Source organism: Halichoerus grypus, chromosome X (genome assembly GCF_964656455.1).
Source record: "Halichoerus grypus chromosome X, mHalGry1.hap1.1, whole genome shotgun sequence".
Classification (NCBI taxonomy): domain Eukaryota; kingdom Metazoa; phylum Chordata; class Mammalia; order Carnivora; family Phocidae; genus Halichoerus; species Halichoerus grypus.
Genome location: NC_135727.1, coordinates 15,786,541 through 15,799,420, shown reverse-complemented (window position 1 = coordinate 15,799,420; position 12,880 = coordinate 15,786,541). Strand labels below are relative to the sequence as shown.

The 12,880-nt window shown below is 45.6% G+C and overlaps 1 non-coding gene across 1 annotated transcript; it reads right to left on the bottom strand.

Moving 5' to 3' along the window:
* Nucleotides 1–732: 732 nt before the first annotated feature.
* On the bottom strand, nucleotides 733–839 carry LOC118518702 (U6 spliceosomal RNA). The gene has a single exon (XR_004908839.1). It is a non-coding gene; the product is annotated as a U6 spliceosomal RNA (small nuclear RNA).
* Nucleotides 840–12,880: the final 12,041 nt, after the last annotated feature.

Sequence of the window (12,880 nt, the reverse complement as noted above, 5' to 3'; positions counted from 1 at the left end):
CCAGGGGCACCTGGGTGGCTCATTTGTTAAGTGTCTGCCTTCGGCTCAGGTCATGATCCCAGGGTCCTGGGATCGAGCCCCGCATCGGGCTCCCTGCTCCGCGGGAAGCCTGCTTCTCCCTCTCCCGTTCCCCCTGCTTGTGTTCCCTCTCTCGCTGTGTCTCTCTCTGTCAAATAAATAAATAAAATCTTTAAAAAAAAAATTAGTTGACCATAGATGCATGGGTTTATTTCTGGGCTCTGCATTCTGTTCCGTCGATCTATGCGTCTGTTTTTATGCCAGCACCATATGGTTTTGACTATGAAAGCTTTGTAATACAGTTTGAAATCAGGAAGTGTGATGTTTCTAGCTTTCTTCTTTTTTTCTAAAAATTGCTTTAGCTATTCAGGGTCTTTCGCAGTTTCATACAAATTTGAGGGTTATTTGTTCTAGTTCTGTGAAAAGTACCATTGGGATTTTGATAAGAATTACATTGACTCTGTAGATTGCTTAGGATATTATGGACATTGTAATAATATTAATTCTTCCAATCCATGAGCACGGAACTTCTTTCCATTTATTTGTGTCTTCTTCAATTTCTTTCATCAGTGTCTTACAGTTCTCGGTGTACAGATCTTTCACCTCCTTGGTTACATTTGTTACTATGTATTTTATTCTTTTCGATGCTATTATAAATGGTATTGTTTTATTTCTTGAGGCATTTTAGAATGCTTTATTCTTTTTCTATTTTTAAAAAATATGGAATGCTTCATGAATTTGCACGTCATCCTTGTGCAGGGGCCATGCTAATCTTCTTTGTATCGTTCCAATTTGAGTATATGTGCTGCCGAAGCAAGCACAATGGTATTGTTTTCTTAATTTCTTTTTCTGATAGTTTGTTGTTGGTGTATAGAAACACAGCTGAGGGGTACTTGGGTGGTGCAGTTGGTTAAGCTTCTGACTCATGGTCATGATCTCAGGGCTGTGAGATGGAGCTCTGCGCTCAGTGGGGAGTCCGCTAAAGTTTCTCTCTCCCTTTCCTTCTGCCCTTCCCCTTGCTTGTGCGCTCTCTCTCTCTAAAATAAATAAATAAATCTTAAAAAAAAAAAAAAACTGATTTTTGCATGTTGACTTTGTATCCTGCTACCTTACTAAATTGCTTTATTAGTTCCAACAGTTTTTTGGCTATAGTCTTTAAGATTTTCGATGTATAATATCATGTCATCTACAAAGAGAAACAATTATACTTCTTCAATTAACAATTTTGTTTCTTACTACTTCTTTGGATGCCTCTTATCTCTTTTTCTTGCTTGATTGTTCTGGCTAGGGCTGCCAGCACTATGTTGAATAAAAGTGTCAGAATAGGCACCTGCATCAGAATTACCTGTGATAGTTCTTTAAAAAATACAGATTTCTGGGCCCCTTTGGCTCCCTTTCTCTTTCTGCACATTGGCCCGCCTCAGCCTCAACCTCTGCTTTCTACCTTGACTTACTCTCCTCTTCTATTCTAACTTTTTTAGTCTATTCTCAACACAGCTGTCAGAGTGATCCTTTAAAATTCTTCAGTTAGGGGCGCCTGGGTGGCTCAGATGGTTAAGCGTCTGCCTTCGGCTCAGGTCATGATCCCAGGGTCCTGGGATCGAGCCCCACATCGGGCTCCCTGCTCAGCAGGGAGTCTGCTTCTCCCTCTCCCTCTGCCTCTCCCCCTGCTCATGCTCTCTCTCTCTCTGTATCTCTCTGTCTCAAATGAATAAATAAAAAATCTTTAAAAAAAAAAAATTAAAAAAAAAAATTCTTCAGTTAGATCCTGCCTCTCTTCGACTCTTCTCAAAACTCTCCAGTGGCTGCAGTCACAGGGTCCTTCGTCCAGAGTTCAGTTCTCATGGGACTCCTGGACTGTTCTTTTCTCTCCTTGTACCTTCAGGCCGAGAAGTCACTTGCCCCTACCTCATCCCTGTGACCTCTGTGACCTTGTCTCTTACTGCCCTCCCCCTGGGGTCACTCTATTCCAGCCAGCAAGGCTCCTTGATGTTTCTCAGATCTGTTTCTGCCTCAGCCCTTCGTTTTTGGCCCAGATACCCACATCGGTTATTCCCTCACTTTTTAAAGGGCCCTGCCCAAATGTCACCTTCCCTGAGAGTCCTTCCTTTTCTGTAAAATAGCACCCCCATCTACGCCCTGCTGGACACTCCCCAGCTCTCTCACCTTGTCTTATTTTCTCCTCGCATATTATGGATCCATCGTTAGTTTGTGTACTGCCTGCCTCCCTGCACTAAAATGTAAGCTCCAAAAAGGAAGAGATTTTTTAAATATAGTCTTTTTTTTTTAAAGACTATATTTATTTGAGAGAGAGCACAAGGAGGGGGAACAGCAGACAGAGGGCGAAGGAGAAGCAGAATCCCCGCAGAGCAGGGAACCCGATGCGGGGCTCCATCCCAGGACCCTGGGATCACGACCTCAGCCGAAAGCAGACGCTTAACCAACTCAGCCACCCAGGCACCTAAAAAGGGAGGGATTTTTTCTTTCACAGTTCCAGCCCTAGTGTCTAGCCTGGCACACAGGAGACCCTACAGAAACATTTTTTTTTTGAATAAATGAATGAATGAATGAACCATATATAAGCATGTAAACGCTGAGCTCAAGATGGATACCCATTAACTGGTCATAGTGATACCTCTGGGGAGTGGGATTATGGAAAGGGGACTTTCATTTTTGACTTCAGCTTCTCTACTGCTTGAATTTGTATAGCAAGCATGCCCTTGTGATTAGAAAAATAGAAATAATAGGGATTTTGAAAAGAAAATGAGCTTTCAAGGGCCAAAAAGCTGCTTAGGAGATTAGGTTGGGCAGCAGGTGGCAGGGTTGATTCAGCTTGTGCTTCGCTCGGCCCCCCTCGTGTGCAGCGGAGCCCACGGGCACGCTGCCGGCGCTGGCAGAATGCCAGGGAGCGGGGTGTGAATAGAGCGAACAAGGCTGCAATTAACACACGGCGGGATGTGAACAGAGGCTGGGTCTGGGCGTCGGGTTACTGCAGATATTTTTTTTAATCTTCTGGGCGCTTTTGTGTATATTTTGATTTTTTTTTTTCCAGGATGAACACGTAGTACGTGTGGGCTGGGGAAAAGGAAAGCATTCCATCTTTTGAAACGAACATTTTAAAAGGTGTCAAATCTTGTGCCACCCTCCCCCCCCCCCCTGCAAGCAGGAGGCTGCCCTGCATGCAGACTTCAGAAATTCCCTGCCTGTGCGAGCCTCGAGGAAATGCCTTCAGCTAACTTTGGGAAAACAAACTGGGCATTCAAACTTACCAATGTCAGTGGGTCGTGGGATCACCTCTGCTTCAGTTTACTAGGAGTTTCCCAGGTATTAGCTGAGGAGTCTGGAGTTGCTGTTTTGAAGCGTCAATAGGTTCACGACTACAGTCCATAAAGGTCTCTATAGATGCATATTGAAAAAAGAAAATCTAGAAGAATATTTTCATGTGACACTTTTCTCTTACCCATCTCCCCAAGCTTCTTTGTGCTTGATAACAGCTGCTCTCACCAAGAGGCATTTCAAAAACAGGATGATTTTGTCTTTGCCAACAGGAACCAATGATTAATGAAAGACACAGCTCTGCATGGCTGAGGCTGGAGGTGGCGGGGGTGGGGGTGACGGACCGAGTGCACTCCCACAGCCGGCTGAGCGTGACCATCCCTCGTGCCACTTGGCCTCCAGGATCTACATGCATATCTCACCTTGGGGTGAAGATTTTGCTGTTAGTGCCCCCCCCACGCACATACACCTATTGCACAGACATACATGTGTGTATACACACTCATGGGTGCACATGCACACACATCTAGCCCCGGACAGGAAGCTCAGGAGGCACCTCTGGCCCCTGTGTATTTTACCCTGTTACCAGGTGTGTCTTCCTTCACCCCACCTATGCTGCACCCCACCCATTGGCCAGTGCCACCTGGCCCACGTCCATCATCTTGCTGAACATCTGCTTCCCCAACACCCCCACATCTTCACTCCCAGCTCCTGACTCTATACCCATCCTGCATGGACTTCAATCAGAGCTCCGTTGTGCAAGGAACAGAGGCCAGCTCAAGCTGGTTCTGCAATGAAGTGTAGGAGGGGGCAGGTGGGTGGGCCAGGGATTATCGTAAGGAGATGGAGATCTTATGGCTCTTCCAAGAGGGCCACCGCGGTTGGACCTGGAACAGGAAGCATGACAGCTACAATTTCTGGGGCTCTCTCCAGAGGCCCAGGATCTCTCTCAGTGTCTCTGGTCTGCTCTGCATATCTGCTCCATCCTCTTCTTTCTGTTGACCGGTTTCCCGCTCACTGTTGCTCATAGACAGTCCCTCACCTTTGACCCCACTCCAAGTCTGTCTTAGAGCCTTTCGGTCTCAGATGGTGGCTCAGAGTCTCAGTGGCCCTCTACCCTATTCCCAAGAAAGGAATCTGATTGTTCCAGTTTATCTTCTTAAGCCAGGCCACAGGAGTTCTACAGAGAGTACTGACCTTCCTATGAAACGGCCATCATTGGCCAAATGCCCACCGATCCCGCTGTAATCAGACAACTTTAAGAAGGGTGGGGCCTCAAGGACATTTAGGCTCACAGAAGCAGCATGCAGATTCTCTGTGGAAAGGCAGGCAAATTATGAGCATGTCTGGTACAGCAAGCCTGGAAACTGCAGTCTGATGCGAACCCAGACCAAAGGGCCCTGTCCATCGACAGGGACTTACAAATCCTACATGATATTCGTGTGCCCTGTCTATTCTCAGAGACTCCCAGAATTGTCGGGTCCTAAGGTTCATTCGGCCTACTGACACCTGTCCTAGCCCTTGCTCACTGGTCCCCACGAAGTCCCTTCGTTGAAACAAAATGTGGTAAATTCGTAATATGGAATATCATTCAGCCATGCAAAGGAATGAAGTACAGAACATGCTAGTAACAGAGGAACCTTGAAAACATGCTATGGTAAAGAAGCCAGTCACAAAAGACCACATACTATATGATTCCGTTCATATGGAAGTCCAGGATAGAAACATCTATAGAGACAGAGAGAACATTAGCGGTTGCTTAAGATGGGAGGTGGGGGGTGAGGGGTAGGGAAGTGATAGCTAAACGGTATGGAGTTTCTTTTTGAGGTGATGAAAATTCCACATTTCTAGAATTAACTCTGGTGATAGCTGCACACATCTGTGAACACACTAAAATTCATATCTCCACAAAACTCAAGATGGTGGAACTGCAAAAATCCTTTTTCTCAGACTGGTGAGAAATTGTTCAAGCGAAGGAAAAATATTAGACACTCTAACTTCCACCAAGCGTGGTAGTGAAATTCCATCCCGGAGTGCACGATTCTCCCCCACTAGCTTTAAGAATAAAAGCATGAGGGGATAGACGTGTGGGAGACAGCATTAGACTTTTCCAAAGAGTTGTTACAGTGAACAGAGCCATTGCTTTTGCCTGCGGGAAGTGCTGCATTTAGATGTGGGACAGGCGGTGGCCAGGAGGGCAGAATTTCTTTTGGAAAGTGGAAAATGGCCCAACTCGTTTGACGGACCGAGTGATTTTCCATAACACAGCTGCACTTGTAGCACTTCAGGGTATGATGTCCAAGTTTTTTTAAAGGTAAGCAGAGCAGTGCCGTGTTTCCAAAACGAGTAACAGAACAGAAATAGAGGGAAAGAGCAGTGCAGACAGGGCGCATCATGAGGGACAGAACCAACCGTGGAGGAAACTTTGCCAAGTCTGACCTTCCGAAAGCCTAGTTTATATTACTTAGCTCTCAGTGTAGAAGTCTGGTGTCTCTGAAGTTTTTAAATGTATTTAGCTATTAAATATCTTTAAAATTAGAACCTATTGCTAGCACACCAACATGGGCTCACAGAGAGCTCATACAAATAGCAAAGAGCAAAACGCGGTTTCCACAATTAGTTGGTGCTAAAAACAAACAAACAAACAATGAAGATGTGATTCATATGCTTATTTAGCCTTTATTACAGAATTTTAAAACGGGGAAATTCAATCACTTTAATTGACACTGAAAAGTACAACAGAGAACGAGGTAAAGCAATTCATATGTATGGCGTTTTTTTAAAAGATTTTATTTATTTATTTGTCAGAGAGAGAGAAAGAGCGAGCACGAGCAGGGGGAGCGGCAGGCAGAGGGAGAAGCAGACTCCCCACTGAGCAGGGAGCCCGATGCGGGGCTCGATCCCAGGACCTCGGGATCATGACCTGAGCCAAAGGCAGACGCTTAACTGACTGAGCCACCCAGGCGCCCCTGTTTGTATTATTTCTTAACTTGCTTTTTGTTACCTGGTGATATGAAAATCCTGTTTTACAAAGGTCTGTGTCACAAAAGGAAGAACACACACCGCACTGTTGGCAGCATTTGGAAACTTAGAATAGACTACTCTCAAACTCATGAATTATTTGATATTCTACGGCTGTTTTCCTCCAATTTTTAGAAGTGGGGCAGGGCTGGGCCATCCTCACTTCGAAGTATTCTGGCTTCTTGCTTGCGTGATGCAGACACAGTTTGAAGACACATATCTCTGTTTCTGGTGTCAAACTTCTTCCTTTCTGTCACAAGCTCATAGGAAATGAGTGGCCAAAATACACCCATTGAATAGACAAGATATGATTAATAACGATATCACAAATCTATGGAACCAGAAAGACAACCACGGCCCATGTCCTCACCTCTTCACCCCAGAGATGGTGTTAGCACAGAATTAGTAAATCCTTACCCAGCCTCCTTTTGCAGAGATTGCAGGAGGTAAGCTCTGCCCTAGCAGCTGACCTAGCCTCCAAAATCAAGCAAGAAATTTTCCACTTCAAACTTCTGCCAGCTCTTGGGGTAGACGGCTCTGTGCTTGGTTTACTTCTTTGCCTCTGAATGCAGGAGAAAGAAAACACTGGTGCTTGCTTTGTGTAACAACATAACTTGGCAGGGCGAGCCTGGCAGGTTTTGTGACCCTTGGGAAAGTGTTTCTATTTCTCACTTTGAATTGGACTGGACCGTCCTTAATAATTAATGGGGCCCCATTGGAGACATGTTGACCTCCTAAACGTATGGGCTCTTGAGTCAGCCTGCTTACGTTCACATTTACCATTTACCAACTGTGGGGCTTTGAGCAACCTTAAGATTACTAGCTGTGTAACTTCTCTGAGCCTCAAATGCATCATCTGTCAAATGTTAATAAAAATAGTCCCTCCTTGGCACCTGGCTGGCTCAGTCAGGAGAGCCTGTGACTCCTGATCTCGGGGTTGTGAGTTCAAGCTCCACGTTGGGTGTAGAGATTACTTAAAAATATCTTCAATGGGGCACCTGGGTGGCTCAGTAGGTTGAGAGTCTAACTCTTGATCTCAGCTCAGGTCTTGATCTCAGGGTCATGAGTTCAAACCCCACACTGGGCTCCACGCTGGGTATGGAGTATAGTAAAAAAAAAAAAAATTAAAAACTAAATCTCAAAAAAAAAAAAAAAAAGTCCCTCCACGATGGAGTCGTGAGGATTAAATTGTCATATCTCATTGAATCTAAGACATCATCGATTGTAGGATAGACCATTATTTTATGTATCACGCAAAAAGAAAAGGCAAGTTACCCCTTAAACTCTATACACCTTGAACACCTTGATTTTGAGACATCCTGGTTTCAGAAATGTTAAAATATGAAATGTGCACATTTCCTAATCAATGAAATACAGTAGTTAATACTGATAAGGTGCTTACAGCAATGCCTGGCATAAAGTAAGTGCTTAAAGTTTGTTATTCTGGGGTGGGATTTCCCAAGAAGAAGGCAGTCATCAAACGGAAGCCTTATTGAGAAGTGCAGAGCCTTCAATAGGAGAGAGCGAGGCTAGGAACCCGATGTGTCCACGAAGGACCCTTGTACAGGAGTTAATCTTTTCATGCTTTTCTGTTGCACAGCACAAGGGCAAAAGCCACTTTTAATGTACGGTTCACATTGTCTGTCCCTCGTTGCAATTCTCTCCAGTTACCCTTACCCCCGCCCCTCCGCTGAAGTCTGACCCTCTGCAGAACTCTGCATGGTGGAGTTTGAGAGGACTACAAGAGGAGGAGAGCCTGTTCCATGTTCAGCTTGGAGCTGATGTCCAGGCAGAGAAAGCCACTGTCCAGGAGCTCCACGTGGTGCCAAGTCCGACCGTGAGGAGCTGCCCGGATGGAAGAATCTCTGAGAGTGGCCTGGGGGGAACCCAACCCCGCACAAGTGGCTGCCCAGGGAACGCCTGACTGAGGAATCAGTGTGAGGGCGGGAAGCTTCCTTGCCCAGGATTTTAGAGAAACACAGACCCTTGGGGTGACAGAAGTGGCTAAGGCTTGGGTCACATCGATGATGATATTATAAGACAATCCATGTCACTGAATTGGATCTGTACCTTCACTGTATTTCCTCACTTTTAAAAAGAACGTTTTTCACATTTGATTGTTTCTGAAATCAGAATTTATAATTATGATGGTGGTGATGAGGATAAAAAATAATAATAATATAATAATAACAGCTAATGCTTAGATACAACTTAATGTGCGCCAGGTGTTCTTCTAAGTACCTTATCTGCATGAACTTATTTACGACCCTGTGAGTTAGGTCCAGTTATTATTTATCAACTGTCTCTTCCACAGTTGAGGAGACTGAGGCACAAAAAGGGGAAGCGCATTTTTCAAGATGTCACACATGAACATCTATAACGAGGCAGAGGTGTGCAGAGCCATGACCTTAACCATGACACTAGCATCCAATCTACCAAAACCAGGGCATCTGTGCTCTTTCCCGAGGCTATCTCTAAACCAATGGTGCCTCTTACATACCCAGTGGTATCTTAGAATCGAGGAAACCCAAGTGGTGGTTAAACTGTCCCTGCAGTCCGATCTCAGTCCCATCTTCATGCACTGGGTCCTGCAAGGGACAGAATAGGGCAGTGGCATGGCTTTGCGTCCCAGCCATACCGCTTACAAGAGGAGTGAGCTCAAGAGAGTTTTTAAATTCCTCTGATCCTCAGTTTCTTATAGGATGAGGATGATCACAACATTTTCTTTAAAAAAAAAAAGATTTTACTTATTTTAGAGAGAGTGTGCGTGTGCCTGCGAGCAGGGGAGGGGCAGAGGGAGAGGGAGAGAAGCGGACTCCCTGCTGAGCACAGAGCCCGACATGGGGCTCGATCCCACGACCCGGAGATCACGACCTGACCCCAAACCAAGACTCGGTGGCTGAACCGACTGCGCCACCCAGGTGCCTGGAGTATAACATTTTCTACCTCACAGAGCTGCTGTGACAATAGAAAGAGACAATGCATGTGAACTTCCTTGAACACAGCAAATGCTCAATAAATGGAGACCATTTTCATCTCTCATTTGACTTCCTGGAGTGCTCAGATGAAGGGCCTTCCCCTCCAGTGTTCAGTGAAGGGGGTGGTTCGTACGCAGTGAAGACTAGCATCTTTAGACAGTGCCAGCCCTCAGCCAGCCCTCAGTCAGCTCAAGCTTTCTAGACTCTTCTCAGTGCTTTTAGAGCACAAGTATTGTAAAGGGCTCACTGCAAGGCCGCCATACGCCTGGGGAACTGCAGCTCCCACAAACCAGGCACGACTTTGTCCCAGATGGGAATGTGCAACATTTGCTCTTTTAAACTGGAAAACAACGCCTCTAGGTTTTTGTTTCATGTCATTCAACCTTTTTGAATATTTCAAACCTGACCTAGGTTTGCAAGAAGCCCCTAAAGACTTTGTCAGGAACAGCAAACGTTCAAGCAAACAAAAATCAGACCCTGCCATCTTGCTTGAAGCAATGAATGGCCACATGCCAAGTAATAAACTGGAAATTAATGGTTCCGGCGCTGAAGTGATACCTAATTAATGAGTGGAGAAGATGCTGGGAGTGAGTCTGTGGTAATCAGACAAATCCCCTTTGTTTAACTGTGAGCTTATGTCCTCTTGTTCTTCCTGTGGAAAAGAAGGCAAGCTTTTAATCCTCCCCTGGGTAAAAACGCTTTTAATGGGTTATTAGCATGGAATCAGTGAATTTTAAGAAGGGGTTTGAGAAGAAAAGTGTGGTCGAAAAGGGAGAGAAAACTGCCAGATGACCTGAGCGGTGGGAGAATCCGAGGCTGGACTGTTGTCTTTGGTAGGAGACATCTTGAAATTGACTCGTGGATTACAGTAAATGAGTACCAGTTTGGCACCTAGCCTTCTGAGACTATTTTGTCCCGTTCCTCGGGGAATGTGCATGGATCTTGGGTTTGAAGATTTTGGATTTTCCCCCTCAGCATGTGTCCCGAGGGGCAAGACACAAACCACAGCCAACCATCCTAGCAAACTCATGGCCCTCTCATTGTAAGCATACTGCTTCAACCAGCTAACCGGGCACAGCCAGGCCAATCAAGTCATCAATCCAACTGCCCTCCCCAAGGGCCCCCGATAGGATTTCTTGCTGTATATAATAACCAAGCTCTGGGCCCTCATCCGAGTATTCAGGCAAATTTTGCCGTGGCTCAGTGTCTGAAAATGAAATCAGTCATTTCTGAAATCGGAATATCTGCTAGGGCCATCTCTGGGCATGGGGCCCCCCAACTCATAGTTTCCAGATAATACTATATGGTGCTCATTTGGGCTTTAGCAGTCCATGGCCCTGATACTCTGAGGAAGGAGCAGGTATGAAAGACACTTGGGGGGAAATGTGTGGGTGGGTAACAAATAATTATAAGCCAGCTAGTAAACATTTGGTGAACTATTCTAAGTGGGTTGAATCCTTAGGGGCTAAGTCACCACCTCCGATCTTTTCTGGAAGTAGTTGGGGAGGAGATAATACATGGAATGAACAGCAGAGACGGAGTTTATACAAACACACAGAGCAGCCAGGAACTCTTGAGAGCTGGGTAACACTTGTCGCAGACAGTGGAAGAAACAGGAATAGCAAAATGATTAAGAGACAGGCAGAGGAAGTGGGCTGCCTAGATTTAGATCCTGTCATGGCATTCCACAGCTGGGCAAGTTAATTGATCTCCTCAGGCCTCAGTCTCCTAATCTGTAAAAATGAGGTAATAACAGGATAGCTACCTCATGGAGTTACTGCAAGACTAAGTGTGTTATTAAATAGAAAATTATAGGGGCGCCGGGGTGGCTCAGTCGGTTAAGCGGCTGACTCCTGATTTCGACTCAGGTCACGATCTCAGTGTCCTGGGATGGAGCCCCGTGTCCTTGGGCTCTGCGCTCAGCAGGGAATCTGCTCCAGGATTCTCCCTCTCCCTGCTCATGCTCTCACATGCTTTCTCTCTAAAATAACTAAATTAAAAAAAAAAAAAGAACACTATAACAGCACAGCTAAGCACGTGCTAAGTGCTATATATTATTGTTTCTGAGGGTTTTTTCTTTTAAGATTTATTTATTTGTCAGAGAGAGGGAGAGCACAAGCAGGGGGAGAGGGAGAAGCAGAAGCAGACTCCCAGCTGAGCAGGGAGCCCGATGTGGGGCTCGATCCCAGGACCCCGGGATCATGTCCTGAGCCCAAGGCAGATGCTTAACCCACTGAGCCACCCAGGCATCCCTATTGTTTTTGAGTTCTAAATGTTTCTAGAATGTTCTTCCGACCTCGGCTGCTATGCCAGTTTACTGAGCAGCCATTAAGGGCAGGGCAATTCAAAGGTGGGTGAGAGGAGAGCTGCTATGAGGAAAACTTCCAAATTCAGGTCATTGACTACCACCCGCAAAGTCTAGTTTTTTTACACACCCACATCTAGGGGACAGGGGAAAGTGGGAGTGTTCCCACATGGAAATGAAAGATTGAAATTGCTTATTTCGGGAAAAGCCAAAACAAACAATATGGAGATACAATTGGGGCCGTCCCCACCTACTTCCTAGGTGGCTTCATAGGAAGCTGGCATTGGCCCTTTGAGCAGTGTGGGGTCATCTGGGTCTGGTTCTGTCACACGCCTACTCTTTTCTATTCCACCATGTAACAAAGAACCAAGTCACCGTTCTTTGGTTACCGATCACTTTGATGAGTGCAACTCTTCATTTCCTAGTAACCGTTTCCTTCCTCATTACTAAGCCCTACCAACCGAAGGCCTCTGAGCCCTTCCACTCTGACTCAGAACAAGAAGCCCGCATGGCAAGCCCGACGCCATGAATCAGAGCTTTTCCAGTGTTTGTTGATAGGAAGGGAAGAATGCAGGTATGGCAACAGTGATCACAAGATCTACAGCTTTGGAAACCTCTCAAACCAATTTCTAGTCACTCGTCATCTAAAGATTTTTCCTGAGGGGTAAAGCACCTTGATGAGAAGACGGAAATGATGACACAGAAACTTCAAAGGGCTCCCCCTCTACCCCCACCTCATCCTATGCTCCGCTCTGTCCCGTGGCCCCCAAGGGCTTCATCGCTCAGGATGGGGAGGAAAGGATTTGACACCAAATTCACATTAAATTGTTAGCAGTTGTGAGTGTGACCCCTTTAGGTAGTAGGATTTACAATTTGAAGGGAATCCCGGGTAGGGTGAGAAATCTCTAGTGGTGGACACCCAAGCCCTGGGACTTCTAGTCAGAGTAAGATGAGCTGGTTTGGATGAGACTTTCCTCAAGTACTCCAATTAAACCATTTCTCCCACCCTGGTCAATCTCTAACCAATTACCCCCTTTCATTTTCTTCATAACCCTTATCACTATCTGAAATCATCTAGTTAATTGATGTATTTATTTGATTATTGTCTGTCTACCCTCCTAAGAATGTACTATACATTAGGACATGGACTTTGTCTGGTTTGTTCACTCCTAAATCCTTTAGGGCCCAGAACAGGGTCTGCCATATAATAGGTGCTCAATAAACACTTGTGAAGTGAATGAAGGAATATTGAACTGAAGCAATTTTTTTTAGCAAGTTTTCC